Below are 13,775 nucleotides of genomic sequence, written 5' to 3' on the forward strand. Positions count from 1 at the left end.
TTTATACTTTTTAAAAATGTAACTTGCAGTTATTGCATTTGAAAAGATCTAAGCTAAACAAAAAGGTTTCTTCAAACCCAATTGCATAAGAATTGTTTTCTGTGAGATTCTGTTTATTCACAGAATAGTAATATGTTTATAATTCAATTTCAGAATCCAAAACAACTGTTTGAAAGAGTATGTATTATACTGTTGATGATATCACAGTGGGAAGGCAGGTTCCAATCATAAATAATATATGTAAAAAACAGTGGAAGCTATATCAAAAACAACATTAATTTAGGTGTCTGTTTTTAGATGAAAGGGTAAAATACATAGTCTAGCCAGCATAGCAGGTAGGACATTTTGAAAAAAGAGGTAAATTTGGGTGGGGGGCGGAGCAAGATGGCCGAATAGGAATAGCTCCAGTCTCCAACTCCCAGCGTGAGAGACACAGAAGACCGGTGATTTCTGCATTTTCAACTGAGGTACTGGGGTCATCTCACTAGGGAGTGCTGGACAATCAGTGCTGGTAAGCTGCTGCAGCCCGACCAGCAAGAGCTGAAGCAGGACAAGGAATCGCCTCACCTGGGAAGCACAAGGGGGAAGGGAATCCCTTTTCCTAGCCAGGGGAACTGAGACACACAACACCTGGAAAATCGGGTAACTCCCACCCCAATACTGCGCTTTAAGCAAACGGGCACACCAGGAGATTATATCCCACACCAGGCCAGTAAGGTACCACGGCCACGGAGCCTCCCTCATTGCTAGCACAGCAGTCTGCGATCTAACCTCAAGGCAGCAGCGAGGCTGGGGGAGGGGCGCCCACCATTGCGAAGGCTTAAGTAGGTAAACAAAGCTGCTGGGAAGCTCGAACTGGGTGGAGCTCACAGCAGCTCAAGGAAACCTGCCTGTCTCTGTAGACTCCACCTCTGAGGACAGGGCACAGCTAAACAACAACAACAAAAAAAGCAGGAGAAACCTCTGCAGACGCAAACGACTCTGTCTGACAGATTTGAAGAGAGCAGTGGATCTCCCAACACGGAGGTTGACATCTGAGAAGGGACAGACTGCCTGCTCAAGTGAGTCCCTGACCCCTGAGTAGCCTAACTGGGAGACATCCCCCACTAGGGGCAGTCTGACACCCCACACCTCACAGGGTGGAGTACACCCCTGAGAGGAAGCTTCCAAAGTAAGAATCTGACAGGTACACTCACGGTTCAGCAATATTCGATCTTCTGCAACCTCTGCTGCTGATACCCAGGCAAACAGGGTCTGGAGTGGACCTCAAGCAATCTCCAACAGACCTATAGCTGAGGGTCCTGACTGTCAGAAGGAAAACTATCAAACAGGAAGGACACCTATACCAAAACCCCATCAGTACGTCACCATCATCAAAGACCAGAGGCAGATAAAACCACAAAGATGGGGAAAAAGCAGGGCAGAAAAGCTGGAAATTCAAAAAATAAGAGCGCATCTCCCCCTGCAAAGGAGCGCAGCTCATCGCCAGCAACGGATCAAAGCTGGTCAGAGAATGACTTTGACGAGATGAGAGAAGAAGGCTTCAGTCCATCAAACTTCTCAGAGCTAAAGGAGGAATTATGTACCCAGCGCAAAGAAACTAAAAATCTTGAAAAAAGAGTGGAAGAATTGACAGCTAGACTAATTAATGCAGAGAAGGTCATAAACGAAATGACAGAGATGAAAACCATGACACGAGAAATACATGACAAATGCATAAGCTTCAGTAACTGACTCGATCAACTGGAATAAAGAGTATCAGCGATTGAGGATCAAATGAATGAAATGAAGCGAGAAGAGAAACCAAAAGAAAAAAGAAGAAAAAGAAATGAACAAAGCCTGCAAGAAGTATGGGATTATGTAAAAAGACCAAATCTACGTCTGATTGGGGTGCCTGAAAGTGAGGGGGAAGATGGAACCAAGTTGGAAAACACTCTTCAGGATATCATCCAGGAGAACTTCCCCAACCTAGTAGGGCAGGCCAACATTCAAATTCAGGAAATACAGAGAACGCCACAAAGATACTCCTCGAGAAGAGCAACTCCAAGACACATAATTGCCAGATTCACCAAAGTTGAAATGAAGGAAAAAATCTTAAGGGCAGCCAGAGAGAAAGGTCAGGTTACCCACAAAGGGAAGCCCATCAGACTAACAGCAGATCTCTCGGCAGAAACTCTACAAGCCAGAAGAGAGTGGGGGCCAATATTCAACGTTCTTAAAGAAAAGTATTTTCAACCCAGCATTTCATATCCAGCCAAACTAAGTTTCATCAGTGAAGGAGAAATAAAATCCTTTACAGATAAGCAAATGCTTAGAGATTTTGTCACCACCAGGCCTGCCTTAGAGACCCTGAAGGAAGCCCTAAACATGGAAAGGAACAACCGGTACCAGCCATTGCAAAAACATGCCAAAATGTAAAGACCATCGAGGCTAGGAAGAAACTGCATCAACTAACGAGCAAAATAACCAGTTAATATCATAATGGCAGGATCAAGTTCACACATAACAATATTAACCTGAAATGTTAATGGACTAAATGCTCCAATTAAAAGACACAGACTGGCAAACTGGATAAAGAGTCAAGACCCATCAGTCTGCTGTATTCAGGAGACCCATCTCACATGCAGAGACATACATAGGCTCAAAATAAAGGGATGGAGGAAGATCTACCAAGCAAATGGAGAACAAAAAAAAAGCAGGGGTTGCAATCCTAGTCTCTGATAAAACAGAATTTAAACCATCAAAGATCAAAAGAGACAAAGAAGGCCATTACATAATGGTAAAGGGATCAATTCAACAGGAAGAGCTAACTATCCTAAATATATATGCACCCAATACAGGAACACCCAGATTCATAAAGCAAGTCCTTAGAGACTTACAAAGAGACTTAGACTTCCATACAGTAATAATGGGAGACTTCAAAACTCCACTGTCAACATTAGACAGATCAACGAGACAGAAAGTTAACAAGGATATCCAGGAATTGAACTCATCTCTGCACCAAGCAGACCTAATAGACATCTATAGAACTCTCCACCCCAAATCAACAGAATATACATTCTTCTCAGCACCACATCGCACTTATTCCAAAATTGACCACATAATTGGAAGTAAAGCACTCCTCAGCAAATGTAAAAGAACAGAAATTGTAACAAACTGTCTCTCAGACCACAGTGCAATCAAGCTAGAACTCAGGACTAAGAAACTCAGTCAACCGCTCAACTACATGGAAACTGAACAACCTGCTCCTGAATGACTACTGGGTACATAACGAAATGAAGGCAGAAATAAAGATGTTCTTTGAAACCAACGAGAACAAAGATACAACATACCAGAATCTCTGGGACACATTTAAAGCATTGTGTAGAGGGAAATTTATAGCCCTAAATGTCCACAAGAGAAAGCTGGAAAGATCTAAAATTGACACCCTTAACATCACAATTAAAAGAACTAGAGTGGCAAGAGCAAACACATTCAAAAGCTAGCAGAAGGCAAGAAATAACTAAGAGCAGAACTGAAGGAGAGAGAGACAGAAAAAACCCTCCAAAAAATCAATGAATCCAGGAGTTGGTTTTTTGAAAAAATCAACAAAATTGACAGACCACTAGCAAGACTAGTAAAGAAGAAAAGAGAGAAGAATCAAATAGACGCAATAAAAAATGATAAAGGGGATATCACCACGGACCCCACAGAAATACAAACTACCATCAGAGAATACTATAAACACCTCTACGCAAATAAACTAGAAAATCTAGAAGAAATGGATAATTTCCTGGACACTTACACTCTTCCAAGACTAAACCAGGAAGAAGTTGAATCCCTGAATAGACCAATAGCACGCTCTGAAATTGAGGCAATAATTAATAGCCTACCAACCAAAAAAAGTCCAGGACCAGATGGATTCACAGCTGAATTCTACCAGAGGTACAAGGAGGAGCTGGTACCATTCCTTCTGAAACTATTCCAATCAATAGAAAAAGAGGGAATCCTCCCTAACTCATTTTATGAGGCCAACATCATCCTGATACCAAAGCCTTGCAGAGACACAACAAAAAAAGAGAATTTTAGACCAATATCCCTGATGAACATCGATGCAAAAATCCTCAATAAAATACTGGCAAACCGGATTCAGCAGCACATCAAAAAGCTTATCCACCATGAACAAGTGGGCTTCATCCCTGGGATGCAAGGCTCGTTCAACATTCGCAAACCAATAAACATAATCCAGCATATAACAGAACCAAAGGCAAGAACCACATGATTATCTCAATAGATGCAGAAAAGGCTTTTGACAAAATTCAACAGCCCTTTATGCTAAAGACTGTCAATAAACTAGGTATTGATGGAACGTACCTCAAAATAATAAGTGCTATTTATGACAAACCCACAGCCAATATCATACTGATGGGCAAAAACTGGAAAATTCCCTTTGAAAACTGGCACAAGACAGGGATGCCCTCTCTCACCACTCCTATTCAACATAGTGTTGGAAGTTCTGGCTAGGGCAAGCAGGCAAGAGAAAGAAATCAAGGGTATTCAGTTAGAAAAAGAAGAAGTCCAATTGTCCCTGTTTGCAGATGACATGATTGTATATTTAGAAAACCCCATTGTCTCAGCCCAAAATCTCCTTAAGCTGATAAGCAACTTCAGCAAAGTCTCAGGATACAAAATTAATGTGCAAAAATCACAAGCATTCAGGAATGAACTTCCATTCACAATTGCTTCAAAGAGAATAAAATACCTAGGAATCCAACTTACAAGGGATGTCAAGGACCTATTCAAGGAGAACTACAAACCACTGCTCAGTGAAATCAAAGAGGACACAAACAAATGGAAGAACATACCATGCTCATGGATAGGAAGAATCAATATCGTGAAAATGGCCATACTGCTCAAGGTTATTTATAGATTCAATGCCATCCCCCATCAAGCTACTAATGAGTTTCTTCACAGAATTGGAAAAAACTGCTTTAAAGTTCATATGGAACCAAAAAAGAGCCCGCATTGCCAAGACAATCCTAAGTCAAAAGAACAAAGCTGGAGGCATCATGCTACCTGACTTCAAACTATACTACAAGGCTACAGTAACCAAAACAGCATGGTACTGGTACCAAAACAGAGATATAGACCAATGGAACAGAACAGAGTCCTCAGAAATGATACCACACATCTACAGCCATCTGATCTTTGACAAACCTGAGAGAAACAAGAAATGGGGAAGGATTCTCTATTTAATAAATGGTGCTGGAAAATTGGCTAGCCATAAGTAGAAAGCTGAAACTGGATCCTTTCCTTACCCCTTATACGAAAATTAATTCAAGATGGATTAGAGACTTAAATGTTAGACCTAATACCATAAACACCCTAGAAGAAAAACTAGGTAGTACCATTCAGGACATAGGCATGGGCAGGGGCTTCATGTCTAAAACACCAAAAGCAACGGCAGCAAAAGCCAAAATTAACAAATGGGATCTCATTAAAGTAAAGAGCTTCTGCACAGCAAAAGAAACTACCATCAGAGTGAACAGGCAACCTACAGAATGGGAGAAAATTTTTGCAATCTACTCATCTGACAAAGGGCTGATATCCAGAACCTACAAAGAACTGAAACAAATTTACAAGAGAAAAACAAACAACCCCATCAAAAAGTGGGCAAAGGATATGAACAGACATTTCTCAAAAGAAGACATTCATACAGCCAACAGACACATGAAAAAATGCTCATCATCACTGGCCATCAGAGAAATGCAAATCAAAACCAAATGAGATACCATCTCACACCAGTTAGAATGGCAATCATTCAAAAGTCAGGAAACAACAGGTGCTGGAGAGGATGTGAGGAATAGGAACACTTTTACACTGTTGGTGAGATTGTAAACTAGTTCAACCATTATGGAAAACAGTATGGCAATTCCTCAAGGATCTAGAACTAGATGTACCATATGACCCAGCCATCCCACTACTGGGTATATACCCAAAGGATTATAAATCATGCTGCTACAGAGACCCATGTACACGTATGTTTATTGCGGCACTATTCACAATAGCAAAGACTTGGAATCAACCCATATGTCCATCAGTGACAGACTGGATTAAGAAAATGTGGCACATATACACCATGGAATATTATGCAGCCATATAAAAGGATGAGTTTGCATCCTTTGTAGGGACATGGATGCAGCTGGAAACCATCATTTTTAGCAAACTATCACAAGAAGAGAAAACCAAACACCGCATGTTCTCACTCATAGGTGAACTGAACAATGAGATCACTTGGACTCAGGAAGGGAACATCACACCCGGGGCCTATCATGGGGAGGGGGGAGGAGGGAGGGATTGCATTGGGAGTTATACCTGATATAAATGATGAATTGATGGGTGCTGACGAGTTGATGGGTGCAGCACACCAACATGACACAAGTATACATATGTAACAAACCTGCACGTTATGCACATGTACCCTAGAACTTAAATTAAAAAAAAAAAAGAGGTAAATTTAAACTAAAACCAGAAAGATTATATGACCTATATATAAGAAGGGAATATGTACTTTTTAGTTTCCACTAAAAAGATGTGACCATAAAATGGTTAATGTAATCCAAAATATCCCCCCAAATTATTGTAAAAAGCATAACTGTGAGCCAAAGAATAGCAAAACTCTCATGTTTTCTATCATTTCACCTTCTGTACCCTTTGTAGGCATTAATAACCGATTATGGCTCTTTCTCATCTAGTATAAGACAAGCCCTCAGAAAATATCAACCCAATACTCTACATATGTTGGGTAGTCATTATTCATTTAATAATATCAGTATAGATTTAATTACGTTGGCTTAGGACATGAAACTTATTTGCTATTTCTGACACTTAAGACTTGGTTAAACTGCTTTTAAAAGTTAGTGTTAATATTTAGACATCTCTTCTTTGATTGCACATGTATAATAGAGAAAGACGAAAGGAAGATTAATTAAAAGACATGGTTGAAATCCTTATTCTCTAACTAACTGAGAAAACAAAATATTTTAGGGCATCCAGAGAAGACTTAAAATGCTAAGTATGAGTGTGTTGTTCAGTATAAATCTGACTGATGTACATATAGCCCTCAAAATATAGTTGTTCCTCAACTTGCAATGAGGTTACGTTCTGATAAACTCATCATAAGTTGAAGTCAAAAATGTATTTAATACGCCTTACCTATCAAAGAACATAGCTTAGCCTAGTATACGTTAAACGTGCTCAGAATGTGTCCATTAGCAAAATCATATAACACAAAGCCTATTTTATAATAAAATGTTGAATAGTTCACATAATGTATTGAATATTGTACAGAATGTGGAAAATGAAATGGTTGCATGGGGACTTGAACTATGGTTTCTGCAGAACATGTATCACTTTTGCACCAGTGAGAAGTCAAAAAATTTCAGGTCCAACCATTGTAAGTTGGGGACCACCTGTAATCTGCTATATTGCAGGAAACAGTATGGCTGAAGCAGGTAGTTTTCTCAGAAATGAATTTTTAGTTGGACTTTGGAAGAAATTTTTAAATTTTTGGGAAATGACTAGAAAGAACATTTCAGAAGAGCTTAATAGTATGAATCAAGATATAAATTTCAGCTATTTTTTTTTTTTTTTTTTTTTTTTTTTTTTTTTGAGGCAGAGTCTCGCTCTGTCGCCCAGACTGGAGTGCAGTGGCGCAATCTCGGCTCACTGCAAGCTCCGCCTCCCGGGTTCACGCCATTCTCCTGCCTCAGCCTCCCGAGTAGCTGGGACTACAAAATTTCAGCTATTCTAAGAAGAAACCCAAGGCTGTTTTGATTGCAGTGCAGTTATGCATAGGAAGAATGAAAGGTGAAAGTTGAAAGATGAAGAGAGTCTAGTTTATAGAGAGCTTTGAATAACTGATTCAGTCAATCCTCATTATTTGTGGGTTCCACATTTTTGAATTTGCATACTTACTGAAATGTATTTGTAACTCCAAAATCAGTACTCACAGTGCTTTTGTAATCATTCGTTGACATGCACAGAACAGCAAAAAAACTGTAATCTTAACGTTCATATTCCCAGCTGAGGTCAAACAAGGCAACAGTCTGGCTTCTTGTTTCAGTTCTATTACTATAGACAAGTGTCATTTTGTAGTCTGTTTAGTGTCAGGTCACAGTTTTTGCATTTAAATGAGATGTCTTTAAACAGCAACAAACATTAAACAAAGTTATATATTGATTATTTGACAAAAACGTGGCCAGGGGCTTAGAGGAACCTAATTCTATGTTTTTCCAAGGAACAGTGTGTTCAGTATTCCTTAATTTTATATTCCGAGGAACTTTATAGAACATAATTACCACAAATAATGAGAATCAACTGAATATGTCAACTTCTAATAAATATTAAAAGTCCCTTTTATATCTTTATATTGTAGTATATCCATGTCCTCAAAGCATCTGGTACCATCCTTTTCTTTAATATATAAATAAATAAACTTGAACCCCTGCCTATAATGTGAGAAGTCCAGCATTCACTACAATATTTCTGACAATTTCTGAGGAGTAAGTTTTGGTGGGAGTTGGTAGTGTTTCCTGTCATCTCTTATTCCAAAACACAGCACTTTGCTACCCAAGACTAGTTTCCTGTTTTACTCCCACCTTGCTCAGAGTAAAAATATAAAGGGGAATTTTTCTGTATTCTTCAGTTACCAGTAACTTAAAATTGGAATATATAACCACCTTTAACTAAAGTCTTAGAGATAATGACTAAGATGAGTAATTAATATGCAGAACTAGAAATACCTTAGAATTGAATATTAAACTTCACTTTTCCTAAAAGTTCTTCAGCTGACTCCCCCACAGGCAAATGCATTCTTCCCCTAGTCCTGTTCTAGCTTGCGTAGGTCCACATTTCTGCTCTCCTCCTCCTTCTGTAACTCTCTTATCCATTGTTTTATAAAGCAGAATAATTTGCCCTCTTCTTGTGTCGTCCTTGCTGTCCTTAACCCTCATTCCAGCCTAATCCAGATGCCAGTCTCCACATTATCAAAAAGTCTATTAATGTATTTCCTCAAACATTAATAGATGTGTTTCCATATTTTGGTGAAAATGTCATTTAACGGTCATAGGAACAAAGGCAAGGAATGTAAAAGGCCTAAAGAATTCATGAAACTTTGACTACATGAAAATTAAAAGAGCAGTTATATACCTTCAATGTTAGGGACTCTGGCTCAGCCAGCAGACAGTTTTCAAAATAGGAAAATAATTTTCCACCTACTATATTAGCATAATTTATATGATTGGTAAGAAAGTATTTCTTGAATTCAGCAGAAAATATATTCACTCAGACTACATAATGAAAGCCGTGATCCCATCAACCATTAAGAATTGGTTTAGATTTATTTTATATATATGGAGGAGCCAAAACAATATTTTCTTTCCCACTTGTTCCTATAAATATGAAAAACAGTTTGTCAGACTGATTTTGCCTCCATAATGTAATTTTTTTTTTTTTTAATATTTTGGTAGAAAATACTAATATTGGACCTTTTCACCAAATGTGGTTCTAACATTGTGGTGTGTTTGTTTTAATAATTAATACTTGGACATCGCCTGAACTTTTAAATATTTTCTTTAATATATTGAAGTGATTTGTTTAATGTTATAATATATCTGAATTATACCTGTTTATAGGTTCTTTATAAACAAAATGGGGATTTAGTTGCTTCTGTTTTAGTAATATATATAAATAAATTCAGCAACCACTAAAACCTTTATATTTTAAAAGATCATTCAGTTTATTCTTTACCAACTCTTACCAGTTCTCAAATTGACTGGCTTTTATATTTGTATTAATTTTTCCATTCATCTTTTGGCAAAAATGTCATTTAACAGTCAAAGGAACAAAGGCCTAAATGATCCATAAAACTTTGACTACATGAGAATTTCTTATAATTGACACTTAATAAGATGCGGCCGGATTTGTTGTCGTGCCCTTTCTCAGATGGGTCTCTATGATGGGAATATTTTCAAACTCATTATATGAGACCAGCATTACCCTCATATCAAAAAACTTACAAGAAAACCACTAGTTGGTGTCATTCATGAAGATAGATGTAAAAATCCTCAACAAAATATTAGCAAACCAAATTCAACCATGTATAAAAAGAATTATTTATATACCACAACCATTTAGTCTAGGGATGCAAGGCTGGATCCACATTCAGAAATTAATATGATTTTTCATATAGTTTAATAAAAGTAAATGTTCACAATTACTTTCATTTCAGCCACTTCCCCTAAAGATCTAGGCTTCAGGGACACACATAGTCTGCCTACCATGTTATCGTCGATGACATTTTACCCAATGTTTTGTCATTGCTTAATATAGGTCTCAATCTTTTAGCCTCTGAGTATCAGTCTCCTCACTGCTAAACCAGTGCCTCATATGTTAGGTTTTTATTGTGACCGCAAAATACTTCTGAAAAAAAAAAAAAACTGTTACTGAATAGCAAAAAAACCCATTACTGATATAACAGTTTTTGTAGTACTTGATAACACTAGCTGCTATAACTGATAAACACCAGATCTCAGTTGTTTTATGTGATATATTTTTATTTCTCACTCAAGTGAAGTTCTAATTAGCACATAGTTCTTTTATAAATGGTAATCCAGAGATCCAGGTTCCCTCCATCTTGTAGCTCTATCATATTTCAGTATGTGGCTTCTACTGCCACTCATCTGCCTCAATTTGGAAGGGAAAAGAGTGTGGAGGACCACTAAGGAAAGGATTTATTGTATATGGGCTAACCCTGGAAGTGGCGCATCACTTCTGCTTACATTCCTTTGGTTAAAACTCAGTCACATCAGTAATTCATTTCTTCTGCCACACCTAACTCGGGATGTATAAACTAGCTAAGGACCTGGGAAGAATAACGAGTTTAGTGAACAACTATAAGTAAATGGATAGTAATACACTTTTTATCACTTTTCGGACTTAAAAATATCAAGAAGAATTTCATGGTAGAAATTACTGATTATTTGGGTGGGGCACAGTGACTCACTATAATCCCAACTATTTGGGAGGCCGAGGAGGGAGGACCACTTAATGCTGGGAATTCAAGACCTGGCTGGAGAATAAAGTGACACCCCATCTCTACCAAAAAAAAAGAAAAGAAAAGAAATTACAGATACTTTGATCTGAAGAATGCTAGCTATTAGCCTGGCTCTTTGGGATGCAGGAAATAAGTTATGGTTGATATAGTTCAAATTAAATACTAACCAAACTGTAAAAGCATAGATATGCATCAGACATTGGAATTTTAGTCACTAAGTACTTGCTTTGTGTCCAGTCTGGCATGTACTGAAGTATAGTACCCAATCTTTGAGACACAAAGACCTATGGTTTTCTGCCTCCAGGTGGGAAGAAAACAGATGGAGATGTACATGAACTAGAGTGTGGGTCCAAAATTCTGAAAGGGGCCTGTAAGTTCTCTCCTCTTTCCTGTTTTATCTTTATCTAACCAAAATACCTTCCTGTTTCTCAATTCCTCCAAAGTCCTTATTGTTTTAGAAGATGTTTGCATAAACTGTTCCTTTTGCCCAGAATGGTCTTTCTCTTCTGTTCTTTTCCTGGTTAATTTGTGCATACCATTCAAATCTGATATGGTCTGGTTTAGTGGACATTTCTTGGGAAACATCTTCAGTACCAATTCCTACCATCTTCTACCAATAATCTCCTGATTTTCCATTAGAAAATTCACCTTTCCCCCATTTGTAGCCATAACCATGTGCTCTGATTAGATTAAATAATTCAGTGTCAATTATCTCCCTGAGGATGGGGTTTTTCCTAAGGATGGGTAAACAAACCCTCTTCAGGCCAGTAAAAGAGAATGGATATCCGAGATTATGCAAGAGCCACTGGAAAAGACCCTCTTTATTTCTTTGGGTAGTGTGATGGTACAAATATGTGAGAGTTGCAGCTGCCAGAGCCATTTGAGGGTGCAAGGAGAGAGAATGAAGCTGCTAGACATTAGGAAAAAACTGTCATCACAGATAGCAGAACAAGAAAATTCAGGTTCTTGGAGATGTCCTTTAGGCTACTGAGTCAATTCTTACCTGAAACTAGATATACTTCTGGATTTTTTCAGTTTATTATACCAACAAATTCCATTTTAATTATTGAGCCACACTGAGTTCCATTTTCGGCCACTTGTAACAAAAAGATTTCTAACAAGATCTCCACTTAAATAGCACATCCTCACAGATGCCTGTCTGGACTGGAGACTAATTAGAGTTCCTCCGTTTCATGGTTTCTTAGTACCCTCTTATTCTCCTCCATTAGCCTAAAAGTTCTATGTTATATTTTCAGAGCCTGGAACAGTACTTGGTATGTAGTAGACACTCAAATATTTGTTAAGCATATATAAAGATAAGAACCTGAATTAGGAAGTAGCAATAAAAATAAGGGAAAGCATAAAACCACATGGAAGTGGAGGGGAGCGTCTCTATCCAATAAGACATTTAGCATCAAAAACTGTGTTGGTGGGGTTCATTGCTACTTGATACTTTGCAGTGTTGTCAGTCGTTCAGCATCAGTAAGGCAACATAGCTTGGAGTGGTTCCGTTTCACTGATTGTTGGTAATTATCTCTACTTTTCTGTGCTGGAAAACACCCACACAGGAACAGGAGTAGATGGTACCAAAATCACAATACCAGCTGCAGTTCCCTTAGACATGGTTGCATGTGTGTAGGCCTGGCTCAGTTTGCAAAGAAAACACAGGAACCTCAAAAGCTGCTGCCGTGTTCAGTGAGACCTCACATCTGGGGTCTTCTAGTAGCTCTTCTCATTTTAAATGAAGTTATTTATCATATGAGCTGTAAATAAAAGCTATTTATCTATAACATGGCACTATATCTGTGTGTGGCTTTTTGAAGTAAATTCAGGCTGAGTATCCCTTATCTAAAATGCTTGAGATCAGAAGTTTTTCAGACTTTGGGTATTTTCAGAATTTTAAATATTTGTATGTACATAGTAACATATCTTGGAGGTAGGACCCAAGTCTAAACATGAATTTATGATTCATACACATATTATACATATAGCCTGAAGGTAATTTTATTTTTAACTTTTTTTTAACTTTTAGGTTCAGGAATACATGTGCAGGTTTGTTAAACAGGTAAATTGTGTGTCATGAGGTTTTGTTGTATAGATTATTTAATCACTCAGATAATGAGCATGGCACCCAGTAGGTAGTTTTTTGATTCTCACCTTCCTCTCTCCCTTTACCCATAAATAGGTTCCCATGTCTGTCTGTTCCCTTCTTTGTGTCCATACGTACTCAATGCTTAGCTCCCACTTGTAAGTGAGAACACGTGGTATCTCATTTTCTGTTCTGTGTTAGTTTGCTTAGAATAATGGCCTCTAGCTCCATCCATGTTGCTGAAAAGGACATGATCTTGTTCTTTTTATGACTGCATAGTATTCCAAGGTGTATGTGTACATTTCCTTTATCCAGTCTACCATTGATGGGCATTTAGGTTGATTCCATATCTTTGTTATTGTGAATAGTGCTGCGATGAACATAACATGTGCATTTGTCTTCATGGTAGAACAATTCATATTCCTTTGGGTATATACTCAATAATGGGATTACTGGATTGAATGGTAATTCAGCTTTGAGTTCTTTGAGAAGTCACCAAAATGCTTTCCACAATAGCTGAACTTGTTTACGTTCCCACCATCAGTGTGTAAGTGTTCCCTTTTCTGTGCCACCTTACTAGCATCTATGATT

General features: G+C 38.1%; 1 protein-coding gene across 1 annotated transcript in view; it reads left to right on the forward strand.

Annotated features, from left to right (window-relative positions):
* The window catches only part of RNF180 (ring finger protein 180), a 232,461-nt gene that overhangs the window by 155,153 nt on the left and 63,533 nt on the right, over positions 1-13,775 (forward strand).

Source organism: Trachypithecus francoisi, unplaced genomic scaffold (assembly GCF_009764315.1).
Source record: "Trachypithecus francoisi isolate TF-2019V2 unplaced genomic scaffold, Tfra_2.0 Lachesis_group2, whole genome shotgun sequence".
NCBI lineage: Eukaryota > Metazoa > Chordata > Mammalia > Primates > Cercopithecidae > Trachypithecus > Trachypithecus francoisi.